Source organism: Salvelinus alpinus, chromosome 7 (genome assembly GCF_045679555.1).
Source record: "Salvelinus alpinus chromosome 7, SLU_Salpinus.1, whole genome shotgun sequence".
Lineage (NCBI taxonomy): Eukaryota > Metazoa > Chordata > Actinopteri > Salmoniformes > Salmonidae > Salvelinus > Salvelinus alpinus.
This window is the reverse complement of record NC_092092.1, coordinates 21,675,684-21,699,259: the sequence shown is the minus strand read 5'-3', so window position 1 is coordinate 21,699,259 and position 23,576 is coordinate 21,675,684. Positions and strand designations below refer to the sequence as shown.

The 23,576-nt window shown below is 49.7% G+C and overlaps 1 protein-coding gene across 2 annotated transcripts in view; it reads left to right on the top strand.

Moving 5' to 3' along the window:
• camkmt (calmodulin-lysine N-methyltransferase) overlaps positions 1-23,576 on the top strand; it is a 204,881-nt gene that overhangs the window by 1,490 nt on the left and 179,815 nt on the right. The gene's annotated exons all lie outside the window — the stretch shown is intronic.

Below are 23,576 nucleotides of genomic sequence, written 5' to 3'. Positions count from 1 at the left end.
CATCGATTGCTCTTCTGGTGAGTCACTCAGCCTGTTGGAAAGAGAGAGTGAGAAAAGGCTATTTTTACCATTATCGCTGAGGGCAGATTGAGGATCACCTCTGTGTAAGGACTTAACACAGTCTCATGCAATACAAATGATCTGATGTTACGCTGTGGAAGCCAATCAAATCAGCATCCTGAGGATGAGGTGAGAAGGTCATGCAGCTGTTTTTCCATGGTAATGGAAACATTGTTTTCTGTTCTGCTGCCACGGTGACAGCTGTCCTGTATCGTCTTATATAACGCTGAGTAACAGTTTGGTCAGTAAATCAGATGTTGTTTGTAGAAGAGGGAACCCCCCAGGGAAGGCTGCATCTCTCTGTACTCCCACTAGCAGGCAGCGCTGATCAGCAGTATTCACACAGCAGAGCCAGAGAGAGCCTGGGAGCTGCCTCTCTCTTTCTATGCCTGCCTGACAGCCAGGTCATGTGATCATGTGATCCCCACCAGCCTGGCCTTTAGCAGGCCCACATACCTGCTACCCAGTGGGGTGAGCATTCCACAAATGTGATGAAAGGAACAGATTGGCTAAAGCTGTTATCTGTGTTCTAGCTCCCTCTCAAGTGAGCCCAAACTCGGGTGTTTTGTTATTATAGCTGAGGACTGTGGTCGAACTAGACTGGTGGTCTGGGCTTTTCATTCTGTGTTCCTGTGTGTTCACTTTTCCTCTTTCAGAAAATGGGTCCACAGAGAAAATACAAATAATTTGTCACCCAGGATATACACTGAGTATACAAAACATTAGGTACACCTTACTAATATTGAGTTCCACCTCCCTTTTGTCCTCAGAACAGCCTCAATTCGTTTTGGCATGGACTCTACAAGGTGTCGAAAGCATTCCACAGGGATGCTGGCCCATGTTGACCCCAAATGGTCCCACAGTTGTGTGAAGTTTGCTGGATGTCTTTTGGGTGGTGAACCATTCTTGATACACAGGGAAAACTGTTGAGCATGAAAAACCCAGCAGCGTTGCAGTTCTTGACACCCTCAAACCGGTGCGCCTGGCACCTACTACTGTACCCCGTTTAAAGGCACTTAAATCTTTTGTCTTGCCCATTCACCCTCTGAATGGCACACATACACAATCCATGTCTCATATCCTCCCCTTCATACACTGATTGAAGTTGATTTAACAAGTGACATCAATAAGGGATCATAGCTTTCACCTGGATTCACCTGGTCAGTCTGTCATGGAAAGAGCAGGTGTCCCTAATGTTTGCGCCACTCAGTGTATGTTGTGATGTAACAGTACACATGGTAATCATTGTATGTAGCTATGTAGACCTATGCATAGATTAATCCTCATTTTAATCAATAAGATAATAAGGACCGCTTGTGTTTGAGTGGATGTCTTAGCACCCCATAGTGTATGTCGAGCCTTCTTTACAGTCACCTGATTGGTTCTGGTTATTCCTGTGTCTTCATAGCTATGGGAATCAGAGGGTCATCTGTGAGCCAGATGGCTACACAGGGGTCTAGGGTCGTGGTAGTGGTCAAAACTGGGACTGTACTCAGTCATCCCACATTATCAGGTCACACAGCACAGCATATACCATCACCTCAGCTAATCCTGATGGACCTGAAAACAGCCAGAAATAATAAGCAGTGGGTCCCCTTGCCCTTATTAGCATATCTGGGTTACATGTAGGCCTAGCTGGTGTAAACTAGGGGTCATAGGTAATACTAAAATGCACTCTGACCCTGCAGTATAATAGAGTAATTATTCAGATGTATTGTGGCATTATACCAAACAAGGATCTTTACTTCTGAAAGTCTTTACCTCTAAGTATTAGAGGTTCTACAGAATTCTGTCTCAATAGAGATTGATGTGGTATGAAATAGACAGCTGTAGGCTAGATGTTGTTGTTATTTGTCAGGAGAGCTGATGATCCTACCTGCTTAACTTTGTCTGACCTGCAGCTAATCTGGTGTCCAGTTGGTTGACTGAGGGATGAGAGAGATGACCCTATCACCAGGACCAGGGTCTCGGGTTAAGAGGGTACAAGAGAACCCATCTGGTAGGAATGTGGTGCTTCCAGCTCTGTTCGTTCCCCTCAATGACCACAGCAGGATGCTGGTCTTCTCCACCTCCCTCGCACCATCCCAGCTGGAGGAGCTATTCACTGGCTCAGATAGATAGATATCTGGCTCCTTGACCCACATCTGGTCTGGATTTTCCTGGGGAGGGAGAGGGAGGTGGAGGTAGAGATTCTAGAGGTAGGGGGCCCTGGGTCCTCACCGCTAGGCAGGGCCTTTCAAACCCTCCTCTCAACCACTTCTAATTGATCTCACGCATTGCTAGGCCCAAACATCTCACCCCAAATACCCCTGTCAGAAAGGCTGGAGGGGGAGCTCAGGAGCTCATTGTCTGAAGAGGGGGTGCCCCTTGCCCCTGTGTTAGCTGCCCCCTGCCCCCCCCCCCCCCCCTCCACCTTGCACATCCCTAAATCCTCCCCTGAGGAGAGTACAAGCCACAATCCTTGGGCTCCTTCTCTTCCTGAATGGGAGTCCAAAACGCTGGGGGTGGATTAGTCCTGCAAATGTGTGCTTCGGTGCTCTATGCTGCATTGGCCATAGGAGTAGGGCTTGTAGGGGGGCTTGTTTTGGGGTTTAACTGGCCTTGTTTCCTGTGAGGACCAATGTTTCCAGGCACAATGGGGATAGGTGGGGCTGAAGAGGTTTTAGCTGGGTACATGAGAGCCTTGTTGACACAGGGTTTGGACTGGAGAGGAGCGGCTGGTTTGGGGGGGGGGGGGGGGTGTATGCTAGGCTAGGTCACACGTTGGGTTCAGATAGTCATGTGTCTTAGAGAGCTCCTCCATTGTAGGTTTCACTCTGTGCTGTCATAAGACTCTACAGGGAGGTGTTGTAAGACATGCTGTGGGATGAGCTGGGTGAATCAGGGCTACAGGGGCCATCCATATGCTGTGGGATGAGCTGTGTGAATCAGGGCTATAGGGGCATCCATTCAGACCTCTGTTCGGACACAGCAGGTCTCTGGAAATAGGCAGCCTTTATAATGTGGCTCCTTTACAAAACCACTCATTGTCACTTTGGTTACAACTCTTTTTAGTCTTCTAATCGTCCTCATTACCCGGTGACACGACCCCTCCTGCTGTCTCGTAGGCCCGAGAGCTTACATACATCACCGTGTGTGTGTCTTTGTGTGTGTTCAGATACCATAGCTCTATAATGGATGATCCTGCCTTAATGCAGAAAGTGTTTGAGCATGAATATGTACGCCTGTGTGAGTGTGTGTGCACATTTGTGTATGTGTGAGTGTACTGCATACTGTGTGTGCTTTAAGAGGTTCCCCCTGTGGCCCTCCCTTGTGCCAACCCTTTAGCAGCCCCTGTTTGCATAATTATGCTAATTCACTCTGCCAGAATGCTATCTAATTATATCCCGTTAGACAATGGCGGAGGGCTGGGGCCCTGGGTACTACATGCAGGTCTGGGGGCTGTAACTCTGACACACTGTGACACTGCAACTCTTAACTCTTGTGTTGGTGACAGTTAATTAGTGCTCCCCTGTGTGTGTTTACAGGCCAGGCTCTGTGACGAGCCTATGTGCCCCTCAGTGTAACACTATAATGGTGGAGCGACCAGTGCTGCTACACACAACCACTGTTACAGTGGAGTCATTGGCTTAGTTAGAGAGCATGGTGCTGCTAGCACCACTAGGGTTGCGGGTTAGATTCCTGCATGGGCCACATTAAGGCTACTGGGTATGTCACTATGAATCCTAAGTTGCTTTGGATGAAGGTGTCTGCTACTACATGACAACTGCATTTATTTACCCAATTATATTATATTTACAGTCTTGAGTTAATCTAGTAAATTGTGAAAAGCAAAGTAAATGGTTTGTGAGTGTGATGTGAGTGTACCCTTGGGCCTGTCTGTTTGCTAGGGGGAGGTGTTGGCTGTGATGATTAGCTTTTGGGCCCCGTGTGGCTCAGGGGATGAGAAGTGGGGAAGAGTTGCCAGTTGACTTAATTTAAGGTAATTGGTTTGGTTCCATATCTTGAGGAAATGGCTTTGCCTTCTACAAGGGTTAGGCTGTTAAGAGCTCAGGGGTTAGTGTCCAGGGCAGGCAACTGTCCTAGCCCTGTATAGAAGAAAAAAACATTCTCAGAGAAAAACACACACACACAAACAATAGACGTACCCCTGTGGTAAATAGCCAATGAATGCAATGGCTAGTGAAATAAAGCCCCGGTGAAGTGTATGGTTGGTTGGGTATTGGTCAGTATAGGTGGTAGGAGATGGGGGTGGTGAAACCTGAGCGTTGCCAATGAGCAGGAGGATTAGAGAGGAAATGATGGTGGCCCAGTCAGAGCTGCCCTTCATTGTTAGACCAGTAATACTGTGGTAATTACAAAGACTACATACTTTAGCAGCCAGCTCTCTCTCTCTCTCTCATCCTCTCTCTCTCTCTCTCTCTCTCTCTCTCTCTCTCTCTCTCTCTCTCTCTCTCTCTCTCTCTCTCTCTCTCTCTCTCTCTCGTCCTCTCTCTCTCTCTCTCTCTCGTCCTCTCTCTCTCTCTCTCTCTCGTCCTCTCTCTCTCTCTCTCTCTCTCTCGTCCTCTCTCTCTCTCTCGTCCTCTCTCTCTCGTCCTCTTTTCTTCTGTTGCAAAGGTATTAGAGGGAAAATGAAAGAGGGAGAATGAAAGAGTAATACCACACCCCAGAATGGCACAATTATTGGATTTTTCACCACTTTAGTCACCCTCCCCAGAAGCCAACCCTCCCTCCCTCCCTCCTCGCCTCCTTCTAATCAGGTTTTTAATTCCAACCTGGCCCGGTGTGTTAACCTACACCTAAAACACTCTGTGAACCCTACGCTTCCGATTCTACAGAGATCCATAGGAAGTCAAATTATTTGCTAAGGCCACTATATGCCAAGCATGAACATGAATGGAATGAAATTGTGGATAGGTGCAGAGCTGTTCTCCCTATTATACGTGATGCCTGCAAATGTCTGCCTGCACATTGTGAGTGTAATGTGTATATGCACATTGTGTGTGTGAGTGTCCTCCCATTAGAGAGATAAGTGATTAGTGCATGGTGGTTAATTAGTGGCTCTTCGCTCTGCGTCCGTGGAGTGCCATGCCGCATCATCCTATTGGTCCTTTCCTTCCACCCTTTTCACCTCACAAAACCCTTTGCCGCTGTTTGCCTAGCAACGGCTACACGGCTGGTGGGGAGTCGTCCGGGCCTAATGTAGGCTACTTGATGATGTTTTAAAACAAACAGATGATTATCTGATTTGCGTCTTGGTTGAGAGTGCAGTTTATAAATGGCCACCCTGCAAGATGCTTGAAACATCCTTCCAAAACCCGCATCAGGAGAAGGGACCACTAATCATGTGTTAGTCTAAATGATGTTTGTGTATAATGTTTGTGTACTTGTTTCATGTGTTCTTTTTGTGTCAGTTGCATTGCTTTGTTTGTGTAGATGAATTATTACGGTGCACTTGGTGTTGTGGTCTTTTGATTTGTGTGTTTTATGATTTATTTATGTCTGTTTTATGTGCTGTAAATATTCATATAAATTCATGAAAAATTCAAACTGTTCATAAAAATGCATGTCATCAGCATACCTGTCCCTTTTTGTGTATCTGCACTCTACATTTGAGTGAATTTTGACATCAGTTTATTACCTTGTCTTTGACGTTGTTGTTGATGTGTTTGTCAGTGAGGTACGCGACCATTAGCTAGCATCCAAACCCCATTCCCTTACTTTAGTGTGGTTGTGTTCACACTTGCAAACCCCAGAGTGGCCCTGTCAGTCAATCACTGTTGTGACGCTAATGGAGATGCTAACGCTAATGTAGCTTGTGCAGGCCCTAATCTAGCCTACAGTTGCGCATGTATTTAAGTGGCCCTCCGAGGGAGCTGTACTACTGGAGGATCCCTGGGCTCTGGGGCTCTGGGCCTGCAGGGAACATTTTCCTGTGACTTTAGTGGCAGCCAAGGGAGCCAGTCACTCTGTCAACCCCAGGAGAACACACTCACAGCCTGGCAAGTGACAGAAGGCACAGTGGCGGTGTTCATTTAGTGACTGACTTGTATGTGGATGGTAAGTGGGCCCTTTAAGACTGTTTGTTTTTAGTCAGGGAAATGTGGAATTGTGCTGCTGGCTGACAACAATTAACATAGTCTTTTTGTTTGTCTCTCTCTTTTCATTTAGTCTTTCTCTCTGTCTCTCGCTCTGTCTGTCTCTCAGTCTGTGTATTTGTCTCTCTGTCCTCCCCTTCTCTATCTCTCCATCTCTCTCTCCATCTCTCTCTCTCTCTGTAATAGCTTGGCCAGGCTGAGTGCAGGCTGCGGGGCCCCTGCAGCAGTGTTTTAAGGTCATAGCGCGCTCTCTCAATAGTGCTGACTGGGCCAGTGTCTCACTGACAGCTGATCCAACAGCCCTAGCAGGCTGGAGACAGTCCATTTCTCACCCTCCTCCTCCCTTTCTTCTCCTCCTCTCTCTCCCCCTCTCTCCACAGCGGGTGATGGCTGGGCCAGCCTTTGTGTTTGGCCAGTCAGGCCTAAACCCTGGCCCCGGGGGCTGCTCGCCGGGAGAGCCCAGGCCGCAGAAAGGGAGAGAAGAAAAGGAGAGAAGTAATTATGTTCAGTCATTGAGTTCTGAAGATCCCCGTGTTAATTACGGGGCCGCTCGCTACAAAACACCACCAATTCAAGTGAAAAATGAGGAATGTTTGCGAGGGCGGATTGGAACATGACACCTCTGGGCTCCAGCCTCGCCATGAGAAGCCAGATTAAGATGGCCGAGCCCCATGTCTTCCCTCCCTCGTCCTCCCTCCTTCCCTCGCTCTTTTCTTTTGTGACGGAGAGATTACGCACACGGGGTCCGGTTACAGAGCCGGGTCCATTGTCCTGCTCACTGTTTCATATGTGCTGATGCGGCTCCGCATCACTGGCTTTTCAGGACAGGGGCCTGGTCTCGCTTTCTTTCTCTTTCTCTCTTCTTCGATGTCGCTCTCTCTCCTTTGCTCTCTAACTCCTTCCCCTCCTTATTCATCTCTCTCTGCCTCTGTCGCTTGCTCTTTCTCTGTATCCACTCGCTGGTATTTCCCCTCTTCCTTCATCTCTCTCCTACTCTTCTTCAACCTTTTCTATGTCTATATTTTACTCTCAGCCCCTCTTTCTCCATCTTGTTCCCCCATCTGATTTCCTCCACAAGTAGCTCCAGTGGATCAGCTTTGTAGATGTTGCTTTGTCTTGTATAAATAGTGACTTAGTTCTATGGGGTAGCAACATGTTTGTGGTGTGGTCTGGTCTGATGTGCTCCAAACCCACCTGTTCCCTGGCCCTGGGGGGGAGGGGACAGAGGGGTGGGTCAGAAGAGGGGACAGAGGGGTAGACTGACGGGAGGGGACAGAGGGGGGGTGTCAGAAGAAGGGACAGAGGGGTAGACTGACGGTAGGGGACAGAGGGGTAGACTGAAGGGAGGGGACAGAGGGGGGGTGTCAGAAGAGGGGACAGAGGGGTAGACTGACGGTAGGGGCCAGAGGGGTAGACTGACGGGAGGGGACAGAGGGGGGGTGTCAGAAGAAGGGACAGAGGGGTAGACTGACGGTAGGGGACAGAGGGGTAGACTGACGGTAGGGGACAGAGGGGTAGACTGAAGGGAGGGGACAGAGAGGGGGGGGTGTCAGAAGAGGGGACAGAGGGGTAGACTGACGGGAGGGGACAGAGGGGGGGGGTCAGAAGAGGGGACAGAGGGGTAAACAGAGGAGGAAACAGAAGACATTGTGGCAGGCTCCTTGCTGGGGCCAGAACACCCCCTCCCTCCCTCCCTACCTCTTTTCTCTCTGTCTCCCAATGTGATAACAGGTTTGTTCCTGCTCCATTGTGGTAGTAATGATGGGGAGTCATCTGGGCCGTTAAAAAGTAGAAGTGTGTGTGTGTGTGTGTGTGTGTGTGTGTGTGTGTGTGTGTGTGTGTGTGTGTGTGTGTGTGTGTGTGTGTGTGTGTGTGTGTGTGTGTGTGTGTGTGTGTGTGTGTGTGTAGTGGGGATTACAAGAACATTGCTGTGTAACCAGATTCAGACAGAACGTACCCAAACCTCCATAGGCCACCCCACTGAGTCTTTCATTGTGTGTGTGTGTGTTAGGGGCCTTAGACAGGGGCGTATCCGGGCGCCAGAAGGCCACAGGGAAGGAGGCTCCCAGATGGAGACATTTTGTTTGCAGGGTTTCTATAACAATACTGTTCTCCGCTCTACTACACACTACCCCCCCAACACTAGTCTACCACCCCCCCACAACCAACGCTAGTCTACCCCCCCCCCCCAAAACCAACACTAGTCTACCTCCCCCTACGAGCAACACTAGTCTACCACCACCCCCACAACCAACACTAGTTTACCACCCCCCCACAACCAACACTAGTCTACCACCACCCCCACAACCAACACTAGTTTACCACCCCCCCACAACCAACGCTAGTCTACCCCCCCATACGAGCAACACTAGTCTACCACCCCCCCACAACCAACACTAGTCTACCACCCCCCCAAAAACCAACACTAGTCTACCTCCCCCTACGAGCAACACTAGTCTACCACCACCCCCACAACCAACACTAGTTTACCACCCCCCCACAACTAACTCTAGTCTACCACCCCCCCACAACCAACGCTAGTCTACCCCCCCATACGAGCAACACTAGTCTACCACCACCCCCACAACCAACACTAGTCTACCACCCCCCCAAAACCAACACTAGTCTACCTCCCCCTACGAGCAACACTAGTCTACCACCACCCCCACAACCAACACTACTCTACCCCCACACAACCAATACTAGGCAACCACCCCCCCAAAACCAACACTAGTCTAACCCCCCCACAAGCATATTACAACACTCGCAATAACATCTGCTAACCATGTGTATGTGACCATTTACATTTGATTTCAACACTAGTCTACCCCCCCATACAACCAACACTAGTCTACCCCCCCATACAACCAACACTAGTCTACCCCCCATACAACCAACACTAGTCTACCTGCCCCCCACTAACACTAGTTTTCAGCCCCCCACAACTAACACTAGTCTACCTACCCCCCACAACCAACACTAGTCTTCCACCCCCCCACAACCAAAGCTAGTCTACCACCTCCCCACAACCAACACTAGTCTACCACCTCCCCACAACCAACACTAGTCTACCACCTCCCCACAACCAACACTAGTCTACCACCTCCCCACAACCAACGCTAGTCTACCATCTCCCCACAACCAACGCTAGTCTACCACCTCCCCACAACCAACGCTAGTCTACCACCTCCCCACAACCAACGCTAGTCTACCACCTCCCCACAACCAACGCTAGTCTACCACCTCCCCACAACCAACGCTAGTCTACCACCTCCCCACAACCAACGCTAGTCTACCACCTCCCCACAACCAACGCTAGTCTACCACCTCCCCACAACCAACGCTAGTCTACCACCTCCCCACAACCAACGCTAGTCTACCACCTCCCCACAACCAACGCTAGTCTACCACCTCCCCACAACCAACGCTAGTCTACCACCTCCCCACAACCAACGCTAGTCTACCACCTCCCCACAACCAACGCTAGTCTACCACCTCCCCACAACCAACGCTAGTCTACCACCTCCCCACAACCAACGCTAGTCTACCACCTCCCCACAACCAACGCTAGTCTACCACCTCCCCACAACCAACGCTAGTCTACCACCTCCCCACAACCAACGCTAGTCTACCACCTCCCCACAACCAACGCTAGTCTACCACCTCCCCACAACCAACGCTAGTCTACCACCTCCCCACAACCAACGCTAGTCTACCACCTCCCCACAACCAACGCTAGTCTACCACCTCCCCACAACCAACGCTAGTCTACCACCTCCCCACAACCAACGCTAGTCTACCACCTCCCCACAACCAACGCTAGTCTACCACCTCCCCACAACCAACGCTAGTCTACCACCTCCCCACAACCAACGCTAGTCTACCACCTCCCCACAACCAACGCTAGTCTACCACCTCCCCACAACCAACGCTAGTCTACCACCTCCCCACAACCAACGCTAGTCTACCACCTCCCCACAACCAACGCTAGTCTACCACCTCCCCACAACCAACGCTAGTCTACCACCTCCCCACAACCAACGCTAGTCTACCACCTCCCCACAACCAACGCTAGTCTACCACCTCCCCACAACCAACGCTAGTCTACCACCTCCCCACAACCAACGCTAGTCTACCACCTCCCCACAACCAACGCTAGTCTACCACCTCCCCACAACCAACGCTAGTCTACCACCTCCCCACAACCAACGCTAGTCTACCACCTCCCCACAACCAACGCTAGTCTACCACCTCCCCACAACCAACGCTAGTCTACCACCTCCCCACAACCAACGCTAGTCTACCACCTCCCCACAACCAACGCTAGTCTACCACCTCCCCACAACCAACGCTAGTCTACCACCTCCCCACAACCAACGCTAGTCTACCACCTCCCCACAACCAACGCTAGTCTACCACCTCCCCACAACCAACGCTAGTCTACCACCTCCCCACAACCAACGCTAGTCTACCACCTCCCCACAACCAACGCTAGTTTACCCTGCCCCCCTTTAACACTAGTCTACGCCCCTCCACAACCACCACTGGTCTACACCCCCCCCCACAGCTAACGCTAGTCTACCTCGCCCCCCACAGCTAACGCTAGTCTACCTCGCCCCCCACAACCAACGTTAGTCTACCTCGCCCCCCACAACCAACGCTAGTCTACCTCGCCCCCCACAACCAACGCTAGTCTACCCCCCCCACACAACCAACGCTAGTCTAACCCCCCCTCCAACACTAAATCAAATCAACTGTATTTATATAGCCCTTTTTACATCAGCTGATATCGCAAAGTGCTGTACATAAACCCAGCCTAACACCCCAAACAGCAAGTAATACAGGTGTAGAAGCACAGTGGCTAGTCTACCCCCCCACACAACCAACACTAGTGTACCACCTCCCCACAACCAACACTAGACTACCTCCCACACACCCAACACTAGTCTTACACCCACCAACACTTGTCTACTCCCCCCCCCCCAATACCAACACTAGTGTACCACCTCCCCACAACCAATGCTAGTCTACTTCGCCCCCCACAACCAACGCTAGTCTACCTCGCCCCCCACAACCAACGCTAGTCTACCTTGCCCCCCACAACCAACGCTAGTCTACCCGCCCACACAACCAACACTAGTCTACCCCCCCACACAACCAACACTAGTCTACCCCCCCACACAACCAACACTAGTCTACCTCGCCCCCCATACAACCAACACTAGTCTACCCCCCCACACAACCAACACTAGTCTACCCCCCCACACAACCAACACTAGTCTACCACCTCCCCACAACTAAGACTAGTCTTCACTCCCCATAACAAACGTTAGTCTACACCCCCCCAACCAATGCTTGTGTACCTTTCCCCCCACCAATGCTAGTTTACCCTGCCCCTCCCACCAACACTAGTCTACGCCCCTCCCACCAACACTAGTCTACCACCCCCACAACCAACGCTAGTCTACCACCCCCACAACCAACACTTGTCCACCTCGCCCCCCACCAACGCTAGTCTACCTCGCCCCCCCACAACCAACGCCAGTCTACCTCGCCCCCCACAATCAGCGCTAGTCTACCTCGCCCCCACAACAAACGCTAGTCTACCCCCTCCCCAACCAACGCCAGTCTACCTTGCCCCCCACAACCAACGCCAGTCTACCTCGCCCCCCACAACCAGCGCTAGTCTACCTCGCCCCCATACAACCAACACTAGTCTACCTCCCACACAACCAACACTAGTCTACCTCGCCCCCCACAACCAACGCTAGTCTACCTCGCCCCCCACCAACGCTAGTCTACCTCGCCCCCCACCAACGCTAGTCTACCTCGCCCCCCACAACCAACGTTAGTCTACCTTGCCTCCCACAACCAACACTAGTCTACCACCGCCCCCCACAACCAACACTAGTCTACCACCGCCCCCCACAACCAACACTAGTCTACCACCTCCCCACAACCAACACTAGTCTACCACCTCCCCACAACCAACACTAGTCTACCACCTCCCCACAACCAACACTAGTCTACCACCTCCCCACAACCAACGCTAGTCTACCACCTCCCCACAACCAACGCTAGTCTACCACCTCCCCACAACCAACGCTAGTCTACCACCTCCCCACAACCAACACTAGTCTACCACCTCCCCACAACCAACACTAGTCTACCACCTCCCCACAACCAACACTAGTCTACCACCCCCACAACCAACACTTGTCCACCTCGCCCCCCACCAACGCTAGTCTACCTCGCCCCCCCACAACCAACGCCAGTCTACCTCGCCCCCCACAATCAGCGCTAGTCTACCTCGCCCCCACAACAAACGCTAGTCTACCCCCTCCCCAACCAACGCTAGTCTACCACCCCCACAACCAACACTTGTCCACCTCGCCCCCCACCAACGCTAGTCTACCTCGCCCCCCCCCACAACCAACGCCAGTCTACCTCGCCCCCCACAACCAGCGCTAGTCTACCTCGCCCCCATACAACCAACACTAGTCTACCTCCCACACAACCAACACTAGTCTACCTCGCCCCCCACAACCAACGCTAGTCTACCTCGCCCCCCACCAACGCTAGTCTACCTCGCCCCCCACCAACGCTAGTCTACCTCGCCCCCCACAACCAACGTTAGTCTACCTTGCCTCCCACAACCAACACTAGTCTACCACCGCCCCCCACAACCAACACTAGTCTACCACCGCCCCCCACAACCAACACTAGTCTACCACCTCCCCACAATCAACACTAGTCTACCACCTCCCCACAACCAACACTAGTCTACCACCTCCCCACAACCAACACTAGTCTACCACCTCCCCACAACCAACGCTAGTCTACCACCTCCCCACAACCAACACTAGTCTACCACCTCCCCACAACCAACGCTAGTCTACCACCTCCCCACAACCAACACTAGTCTACCACCTCCCCACAACCAACACTAGTCTACCACCTCCCCACAACCAACACTAGTCTACCACCTCCCCACAACCAACACTAGTCTACCACCCCCACAACCAACACTTGTCCACCTCGCCCCCCACCAACGCTAGTCTACCTCGCCCCCCCACAACCAACGCCAGTCTACCTCGCCCCCCACAATCAGCGCTAGTCTACCTCGCCCCCACAACAAACGCTAGTCTACCCCCTCCCCAACCAGCGCTAGTCTACCTCGCCCCCATACAACCAACACTAGTCTACCTCCCACACAACCAACGCTAGTCTACCACCTCCCCCCACAACCAACGCTAGTCTACCACCGCCCCCCACAACCAACGCTAGTCTACCACCGCCCCCCACAACCAACGCTAGTCTACCACCGCCCCCCACAACCAACGCTAGTCTACCACCGCCCCCCACAACCAACGCTAGTCTACCACCGCCCCCCACAACCAACGCTAGTCTACCACCGCCCCCCACAACCAACGCTAGTCTACCACCTCCCCACAACCAACGCTAGTCTACCACCTCCCCACAACCAACGCTAGTCTACCACCTCCCCACAACCAACGCTAGTCTACCACCGCCCCACAACCAACGCTAGTATACCACCTCCCCACAACCAACGCTAGTCTACCACCTCCCCACAACCAACGCTAGTCTACCACCTCCCCACAACCAACGCTAGTCTAGCACCTCCCCACAACCAACGCTAGTCTAGCACCTCCCCACAACCAGCCCTAGTCTACCACCTCCCCACAACCAACCCTAGTCTACCACCTCCCCACAACCAACGCTAGTCTACCACCTCCCCACAACCAACGCTAGTCTACCACCTCCCCACAACCAACGCTAGTCTACCACCGCCCCACAACCAACGCTAGTCTACCACCGCCCCACAACCAACGCTAGTCTACCACCGCCCCACAACCAACGCTAGTCTACCACCGCCCCACAACCAACGCTAGTCTACCACCGCCCCACAACCAACGCTAGTCTACCACCGCCCCACAACCAACGCTAGTCTACCACCTCCCCACAACAAACGCTAGTCTACCACCTCCCCACAACCAACGCTAGTCTACCACCGCCCCACAACCAACGCTAGTCTACCACCGCCCCACAACCAACGCTAGTCTACCACCGCCCCACAACCAACGCTAGTCTACCACCGCCCCACAACCAACGCTAGTCTACCACCTCCCCACAACCAACGCTAGTCTACCACCGCCCCACAACCAACGCTAGTCTACCACCGCCCCACAACCAACGCTAGTCTACCACCTCCCCACAACCAACGCTAGTCTACCACCTCCCCACAACCAACGCTAGTCTACCACCTCCCCACAACCAACGCTAGTCTACCACCTCCCCACAACCAACGCTAGTCTACCACCTCCCCACAACCAACGCTAGTCTACCACCTCCCCACAACCAACGCTAGTCTACCACCTCCCCACAACCAACGCTAGTCTACCACCTCCCCACAACCAACGCTAGTCTACCACCGCCCCACAACCAACGCTAGTCTACCACCGCCCCACAACCAACGCTAGTCTACCACCTCCCCACAACCAACGCTAGTCTACCACCTCCCCACAACCAACGCTAGTCTACCACCTCCCCACAACCAACGCTAGTCTACCACCTCCCCACAACCAACGCTAGTCTACCACCTCCCCACAACCAACGCTAGTCTACCACCTCCCCACAACCAACGCTAGTCTACCACCTCCCCACAACCAACGCTAGTCTACCACCGCCCCACAACCAACGCTAGTCTACCACCGCCCCACAACCAACGCTAGTCTACCACCGCCCCACAACCAACGCTAGTCTACCACCTCCCCACAACCAACGCTAGTCTACCACCGCCCCACAACCAACGCTAGTCTACCACCGCCCCACAACCAACGCTAGTCTACCACCTCCCCACAACCAACGCTAGTCTACCACCTCCCCACAACCAACGCTAGTCTACCACCTCCCCACAACCAACGCTAGTCTACCACCTCCCCACAACCAACGCTAGTCTACCACCTCCCCACAACCAACGCTAGTCTACCACCTCCCCACAACCAACGCTAGTCTACCACCTCCCCACAACCAACGCTAGTCTACCACCTCCCCACAACCAACGCTAGTCTACCACCGCCCCACAACCAACGCTAGTCTACCACCTCCCCACAACCAACGCTAGTCTACCACCTCCCCACAACCAACGCTAGTCTACCACCTCCCCACAACCAACGCTAGTCTACCACCTCCCCACAACCAACGCTAGTCTACCACCGCCCCCCAACCAACGCTAGTCTACCCTCTCACCAAGACTGTTCTTCCCCCCCACACAACCAACGCTAGTCTACCTCGCCAAACCAACGCTAGTTTACCACCCACCAACATTGGTCTACCACCATTATAGATAGAACTGACTATGTGCCAATGTGGTGCTGCTGCTGCCAACACTCACCCAACTGCTACACACACACACACACACACAGAGGGGGGCTGCACACACCCCCGTGTACCCTGAGAACTATACAGCAGCTTTTCCAAGTGGCTTTTTACACAATGAGGACACTAATGTCTTTTTATTTGGAGAGCAGGTTAATTGATCTGGCGTAACGTCCTAATTGTGTCTCTCTTACTGGACGGCTCCAAACCCCCAGTGCGTACATTTCACATCACCTTTGTTTAGACACTGTGTGGAAAACATTTACTCTAAATACAAATATGAGTGTGTGAACAGTGCCTGTGTGTAGTTGTCTGTAAACACGTTTGAGAGATAGAAGAGGACCATTCACTATGAGATGGTGGTATTAGAAATCTCCTTTCAATGGGAATGTGTTTAAAAAATTGTATTTCAGATATTCATTTATTTATTTATTTATTTGTTAGGGCTTGTTTCTTTGTGTGTATCAAGTACAGTATGTCTACACAGTACAGTATGTCTACACAGTACAGTATGTCTACACAGTACAGCATATTAACACTGCAGTATGTCTACACAGTGCAGTACAGTATGTCTACACAGTACAGTTTAGTTTGTCTTCACAGTACAGTATGTCTACACAGTGCAGTATGTCTACACAGTACAGTACAGTATGTCTACACAGTACAGTATGCCTGTACAGTGCAGTATGTCTACACAGTACAGTGTAGTTTGCCTACACAGTGCAGTATGTATTTACAGTGCAGTATGTCTACACAGTGCAGTATGTCTACACAGTATAGCATATTAACACTACAGTGCACTGCAGTATGTCTACACAGTACAGTGCAGTATGTCTACACAGTGCAGTATGTCTGCACAGTACAGTGCAGTATGTCTGCACAGTACAGTGCAGTATGTCTGCACAGTACAGTGCAGTATGTCTGCACAGTACAGTGCAGTGCGTCTGCACAGTACAGTGCAGTGCAGTATGTCTGCACAGTACAGTGCAGTGCAGTATGTCTGCACAGTACAGCATGTTAACACAGTACAGTGCAGTATGTCTACACAGTACAGCATGTTAATACAGTACAGTTTGTTAACAGTGTATTTACAAATATGATTGGATGTTTGTGTCTGCCTTGGCGTGTGAGTATGTTCGTGTGACGTGTGTGTCTGTAAAACGGTGCACAGTGTTTTACACTGATTGTAAATGATTCTGGCACTCCTGCACCACACACACGCGTGCATGCACACACAACCTCATACTGTTGGACAGTAGTGACAGTGGAAAGTGTGTGTGACCCAAGTCTCTGGCAGCCTGTGTGTGACGGGCGGCAGGTTGCCTAGCGGTTAAGAGCATTGGCCCAGTAACGGTCGCTGGTTCGAATCCTTTAGCCGGCAAGGTCATTAATCTGCCGTTCTGCCCTTGAGCAAGGCAGTTAACCCTCACCACAACTGCTCCCCGGGTGCCGATGATGTCGGTTAAGTCAACTCCCCCGCACCTGTCTGATTCAGAGGGTTTGGATTCAATGCAGAAAACACATTTCGGTAGGTATCTGTCTAGGTATCCCCTTTGCCTTTCCTTTCCCCGTTGTTCACCAGCTGGGGGTGCTGTCAGCCCTTGTAAAACAACAACAGGTAACCTCCACTTTGGATCCCTGATCAACTACTCTCCTCAAGTCCTCTCCTCAATTCCTCTCCTCAAGTCCTCTCCTCTTTCCACCAACTCCACTTTACATTCAGATATTAACCTCATTCCTATTAGCTTTCTCATTATGGAAAATTTTGTGATGAAAATACCTTTCCAATCTGCTGATATTACATTATTAGATGGATATTTAAAGGGGCAATATGGAGTTCAAGCTGTAACAAAGTGGTCACCCTGCCGCAACTGTGTGATGGGGCTGGAGAAATCGAACCACTCTCAAATTCATAGACAGTTCTATGGATGCAAGGACTGACCATCCATGATCTAAAAAGTATAGTTTTAACCATGTTTCGAGCCTATAAAGTGTTGGTTTACAATTACATTGTTTACTAATAATTGCGTAAGACAAGGTTATATGTTAGGTTCTGATGTGGTACGACCACAGTTTAACTAATCTCATGTAATTATAAATTACATTCTTCATGGGTCAATGTGTGTATGTATGTATACATACAGATGAAGTCAGAAGTTTACATACACCTCAGCCAAATACATTTAAACTCAGTTTTTCATAATTCCTGACATTTAATCCAAGTAAAAATTCCCTGTCTTAGGTCAGTTAGGATCACCACTTTATTTTAAGAATGTGAAATGTCAGAATAATAGTAGAGAGAATTATTTCTTTCAGCTTTTATTTCTTTCATCACATTCCCAGAAGTTTACATTCACTCAATTAGTATTTGGTAGCATTGCCTTTAAATTGTTTAAACGTTTCGGCTAGCCTTCCACAAGCTTCCCACAATAAGTTGGGTGAATATTGGCCCATTCCTCCTGACAGAGCTGGTGTAACTGAGTCAGGTTTGTAGGCCTCCTTGCTCGCACACGCTTTTTCAGTTCTGCCCACAAATGTTCTATAGAATTGAGGTCAGGGCTTTGTGATGGCCTCTCCAATACCTTGACTTTGTTGTCCTTAAGCCATTTTCCCACAACTTTGGAAGTATGCTTGGGGTCATTGTCCGTTTGGAAGAGCCATTTGCGACCAAGCTTTAACTTCCTGACTGATGTTTTGCTTCAATATATCCACATAATTTTCCTCCCTCATGATGCCATCTATTTTGTGAAGTGCACCAGTCCCTCCTGCAGCAAAGCACCCCACAACATGATGCACCCCCGTGCTTCACGGTTGGGAGGGTGTTCTTCGGCTTGCAAGCCTCCCCCTTTTTCCTCCAAACATAACGCTGGTCATTATAGCCAAACAGTTCTATTTTTCTTTCATCAGACCAGAGAACATTTCTCCAAAAAGTATGATCTTTGTCCCCATGTGCAGTTGCAAACTGTAGTCTGGCTTTTTTATGGCGGTTTTGGAGCAGTGGCTTCTTCCTTGCTGAGCGGCCTTTCAAGTTATGTCGATATAGGACTCGTTTTACTGTGGATGTAGATACTTTTGTACCTGTTTCCTCCAGCATCTTCACAAGGTCCTTTGCTGTTGTTCTGGGAATGATTTGCACTTTTCGCACCAAAGTACATTAATCTCTTAGAGACAGAACGCGTCTCCTTCCTGAGCGGTATGACGGCTGCGTGGTCCCATGGTGTTTATACTTGCGTACTATTGTTTGTACAGATGAACGTGGTACCTTCAGGTGTTTGGAAATTGCTCCCAAGGTGGAACCAGACTTGTGGAGGTCTACAATGTTTTTTCTGAGGTCTTGGCTGATTTCTTTTGATTTTCCCATGATGTCAAGCAAAGAGGCACTGAGTTTGAAGGTAGGCCTTGAAATACATCCACAGGTACACCTCCAATAGGCTAATTGACATCATTTGAGTCAATCAGAAGCTTCTAAAGCCATGACATCATTTTCTGGATTTTTCCAAGCTGTTTAAAGGCACAGTCAACTTAGTGTATGTAAACTTCTGACCCACTGGAATTGTGATACAGTGAATTATAAGTGAAATAATCTGTCTGTAAACAATTGTTGGAAAAATTACTTGTGTCATGCACAAAGTAGATGTCCTAACCGACTTGCCAAAACTATAGTTTGTTAACAAGAAATTTGTGGAGTGGTTGAAAAACGAGTTTTAATGACTCCAACCTAAGTGTATTTATACTTCCGACTTCAACTGTGTGTATGTATGTATGTATGTGTGTATATATACAGTGGGGAGAACAAGTATTTGATACACTGCTGATTTTGCAGGTTTTCCTACTTACAAAGCATGTAGAGGTCTGTAATTGTTATCATATGTACACTTAACCTGTGAGAGACGGCATCTAAAACAAAAATCCAGAAAATCACATTGTATGATTTTTAAGTAATTAATTTGCATTTTATAGCATGACATAAGTATTTGATCACCTACCAACCAGTAAGAATTCCGGCTCTCACAGACCTGTTTCTTTAAGAAGCCCTCCTGTTCTCCACTCATTACTTGTATTAACTGCACCTGTTTGAACTCGTTACCTGTATAAAAGACACCTGTCCACACACTCAATCAAACATGCTCCAACATCTCTACAATGGCCAAGACCAGAGAGCTGTGTAAGGACATCAGGGATAAAATTGTAGACCTGCACAAGGCTGGGATGGGTTACAGGACAATAGGCAAGCAGCTTGGTGAGAAGGCAACAACTGTTGGCGCAATTATTAGAAAATGGAAGAAGTTCAAGATGACGGTCAATCACCCTCGGTCTGGGGCTCCATGCAAGATCTCACCTCGTGGGGCATCAATGATCATGAGGAAGGTGAGGGATCAGCCCAGAACTACACGGCAGGACCTGGTCAATGACCTGAAGAGAGCTGGGACCACAGTCTCAAAGAAAACCATTAGTAACACACTACGCCGTCATGGATTAAAATCCTGCAGCGCACGCAAGGTCCCCCTGCTCAAGCCAGCGCATGTCCAGGCCCGTCTGAAGTTTGCCAATGACCATCTGGATGATCCAGAGGAGGAATGGGAGAAGGTCATGTGGTCTGATGAGACAAAAATAGAGCTTTTTGGTCTAAACTCCACTCGCCGTGTTTGGAGGAAGAAGAAGGATGAGTACAACCCCAAGAACACCATCCCAACCGTGAAGCATGGAGGTGGAAACAACATTCTTTGGGGATGCTTTTCTGCAAAGGGGACAGGACGACTGCACCGTATTGAGGGGAGGATGGATGGGGCCATGTATCGCGAGATCTTGGCCAACAACCTCCTTCCCTCAGTAAGAGCATTGAAGATGGGTCGTGGCTGGGTCTTCCAGCATGACAACGACCCGAAACACACCGCCAGGGCAATTAAGGAGTGGCTCCGTAAGAAGCATCTCAAGGTCCCGGAGTGGCCTAGCCAGTCTCCAGACCTGAACCCAACAGAAAATCTTTGGAGGGAGCTGAAAGTCCGTATTGCCCAGCGACAGCCCCGAAACGTGAAGGATCTGGAGAAGGTCTGTATGGAGGAGTGGGGCAAAATCCCTGCTGCAGTGTGTACAAACCTGGTCAAGAACTACAGGAAATGTATGATCTCTGTAATTGCAAACAAAGGTTTCTGTACCAAATATTAAGTTCTGCTTTTCTGATGTATCAAATACTTATGTCATGCAATAAAATGCAAATTAATTACTTAAAAATCATACAATGTGATTTTCTGGATTTTTGTTTTAGATTCCGTCTCTCACAGTTGAAGTGTGTACCTATGATAAAAATTACAGACCTCTACATGCTTTGTAAGTAGGAAACACTGCCAATTTGGCAGGTTATCAAATACTTGTTCTCCCCACTGTGTGTGTGTGTGTGTGTGTACGTATATATAGATCTACTACATTATCTAGCAGGTTAGATCTACCACATAATCTAGCAGGTTAGATCTACCACATAATCTAGCAGGTTAGATCTACCACATAATCTAGCAGGTTAGATCTACTACATTATCTAGCAGGTTAGATCTACCACATTATCTAGCAGGTTAGATATACCACAATCTAGCAGGTTAGATCTACTACATTAACTAGCAGGTTAGATCTACTACATAATCTAGTAGGTTAGATCTACCACTATCTAGCAGGTTAGATATTCCACATTATCTAGCAGGTTAGATCTACCACATTATCTAGCAGGTTAGATCTACCACATAATCTAGCAGGTTAGATCTAATTCATAATCTAGCAGGTTAGATCTACCACATTATCTAGCAGGTTAGATCTACCACATAATCTAGCAGGTTAGATCTACCACATTATCCAGCTCCACCTACTGAAACTGGAACTGTTCAACTACACAGTATGGAGACCTCTCTCCCTCCCTCCATCTCTTTCTCTGTTATGATATGTTCTGTACTCTCGCTCTCTCTGTCTCTCTCTTTCTCCCTCTCTGCGTCTGTCTAGCCTCTGTGTGAGTTCACATGGCGTGATCCAAAGTGGGCCATCGCTAATCAATGGGAGTCATTTAAGCCCATTCTCTCCCCACACACAAACCCCAGCGTTTTGCTAATCAATTGAAAATAAGTGTAATTCTCTTTTCCAGTCTGTAGAAAAGGGACAGAGCAATGGGTTGGCGTGTGTCTTTTTTTGTATGAGATTGTTGTTGTTGGACTGTGCGTGTGTGTGTGTTGGGGTGGGGAGAATTGTGTGTGTGTGCGTGAAAGAGAGACTATGCCTTTTTGGCTATATAAGAGATCTGCACTCCGCTCCATCCAGCCCTGTTCAGGCTTTGTGTGGACCTTGCTCAGGCAGGGAGCAGGGTCAGCCATCTAAATGGGGGATATATTAGTAGTAACCTTTCTAAGAACAGGCCCTAGTACTCCTCCAGTCCTCCAGCAAGGCAATCAGATCACTTAAGTGCCTCCTTGCCTCTGTGGCCTGCACTAGGAGACCTGGCAGAGAGAAAGGGCTTTCTCTCTCTCTCTCTCTCGCTCACTCTCTCACCTTCACGGAAGGAAAAGGACAAGGTTGATCATAAAAAAAATTATTAAATTCAAGTCAACCATCTAATTTAGACATTAGCCTCGGGCGGCCATAGAGAATGCTTCCAATCCCAGCGGATAATGCACATTGCCCAATTGTGTATGTGCATTATTTAGCTTCCGTTAATGTGCTGCTTTGACAGCCTATTACTAACGATAATCAAGAGCTGTCTCACTCTCTCTCTGGCCAGGAGATATGGCCACTGACAGACAGACCAACTCCGAGACATTGCTCGTGGCATATAGCCCTACTCATTTACAAACCAACGGTACCTGTGTGAGTGTGTGTGTGTCGTCCTCATCAAAGGGTGCTTCTTCCAGACCTCCAGACCTCTCTTCCAGACCTCAGTGCTAAATGAACCATGGCCTTATGAAACAGGCCAGGAGCAGGAGGTAATTTCAATGACTCAATCACCTAACAGGGCTTTGACTTCTGAGATTTTTTTATAGTGAACTCAGTACAACGTATATAGGTGGAACATAAGGGCTACCTAAGTAGAAGTTTAGTGGAGAATAGAAGTGTGCTTGCGTGTGCGCACGTAATGCAGGGCCAGTGGAGCAACGCGGGGACAAGGGAGACGGACAGACTGACACGGACATAAAGAGAGAGAGAGAGACCGGGACAGAGGGATGTCGCTGCAGCTGTAGCTCCTGCCGAGCAGTAATGGAGGGTGTGGGTGTATTACTGTCTCCAGTCAGAGTGTTAAGTGCTGTCCTGGTGTCTGAGAGATCGATGACAGCCGGCCCGCCACTGAGAGTCCCGCTCTGACAAACAGCCTGGGGTCAGGGGTCACACACACACACACACACACACACACACACACACACACACACACAGAGGCAGGGCGGTCAGTGGTCACAGTGGGGTGGGAGGGTCTGCCCTGAGGGGGGTGGCAGTGCCACGGCATCACATCGATACCCAGCCAGAGCCATGGAGCACTAATGCCTAATGTTCCGCTGATGGAGCACTGCCCTGGCCCCAGGGACCTTCACACACACACTGAGAGAGGGAGAGGGGTCTGGAGACACACACACACACACACACGTGCGCACACACATATGCCAACATAGAGTATATAGTAGACATTCACCTAATTGATTGGTGTGGCTCAGATTGCGGCAAGTACAGATAGATAGAATTATTCATGGTTCACCCTCCACCCTCTCACACACATAACATGGAGGGTACTCCAGTTTAGTGAGCATTATCAATTAGTCACAATACTACCACTTAGCCAGTCATTTTAGTGCACTAATGTAAATGTGTGTAGGGATAGGACATTTCTTTTGAATTCCTAATCGCCCTATTCCCTTGTTGTGTTCAACCTAGCTTACACGTCTTTCCTACAGTTAACAAACCAAATGTGTTTTTCTTCTTCTTGATATAGACTAACTGAGTCTCGGAGAGGGGTGCTGGGAATTGCATAGACAGTTAGGAGTGTGTGGCCTAAATGGT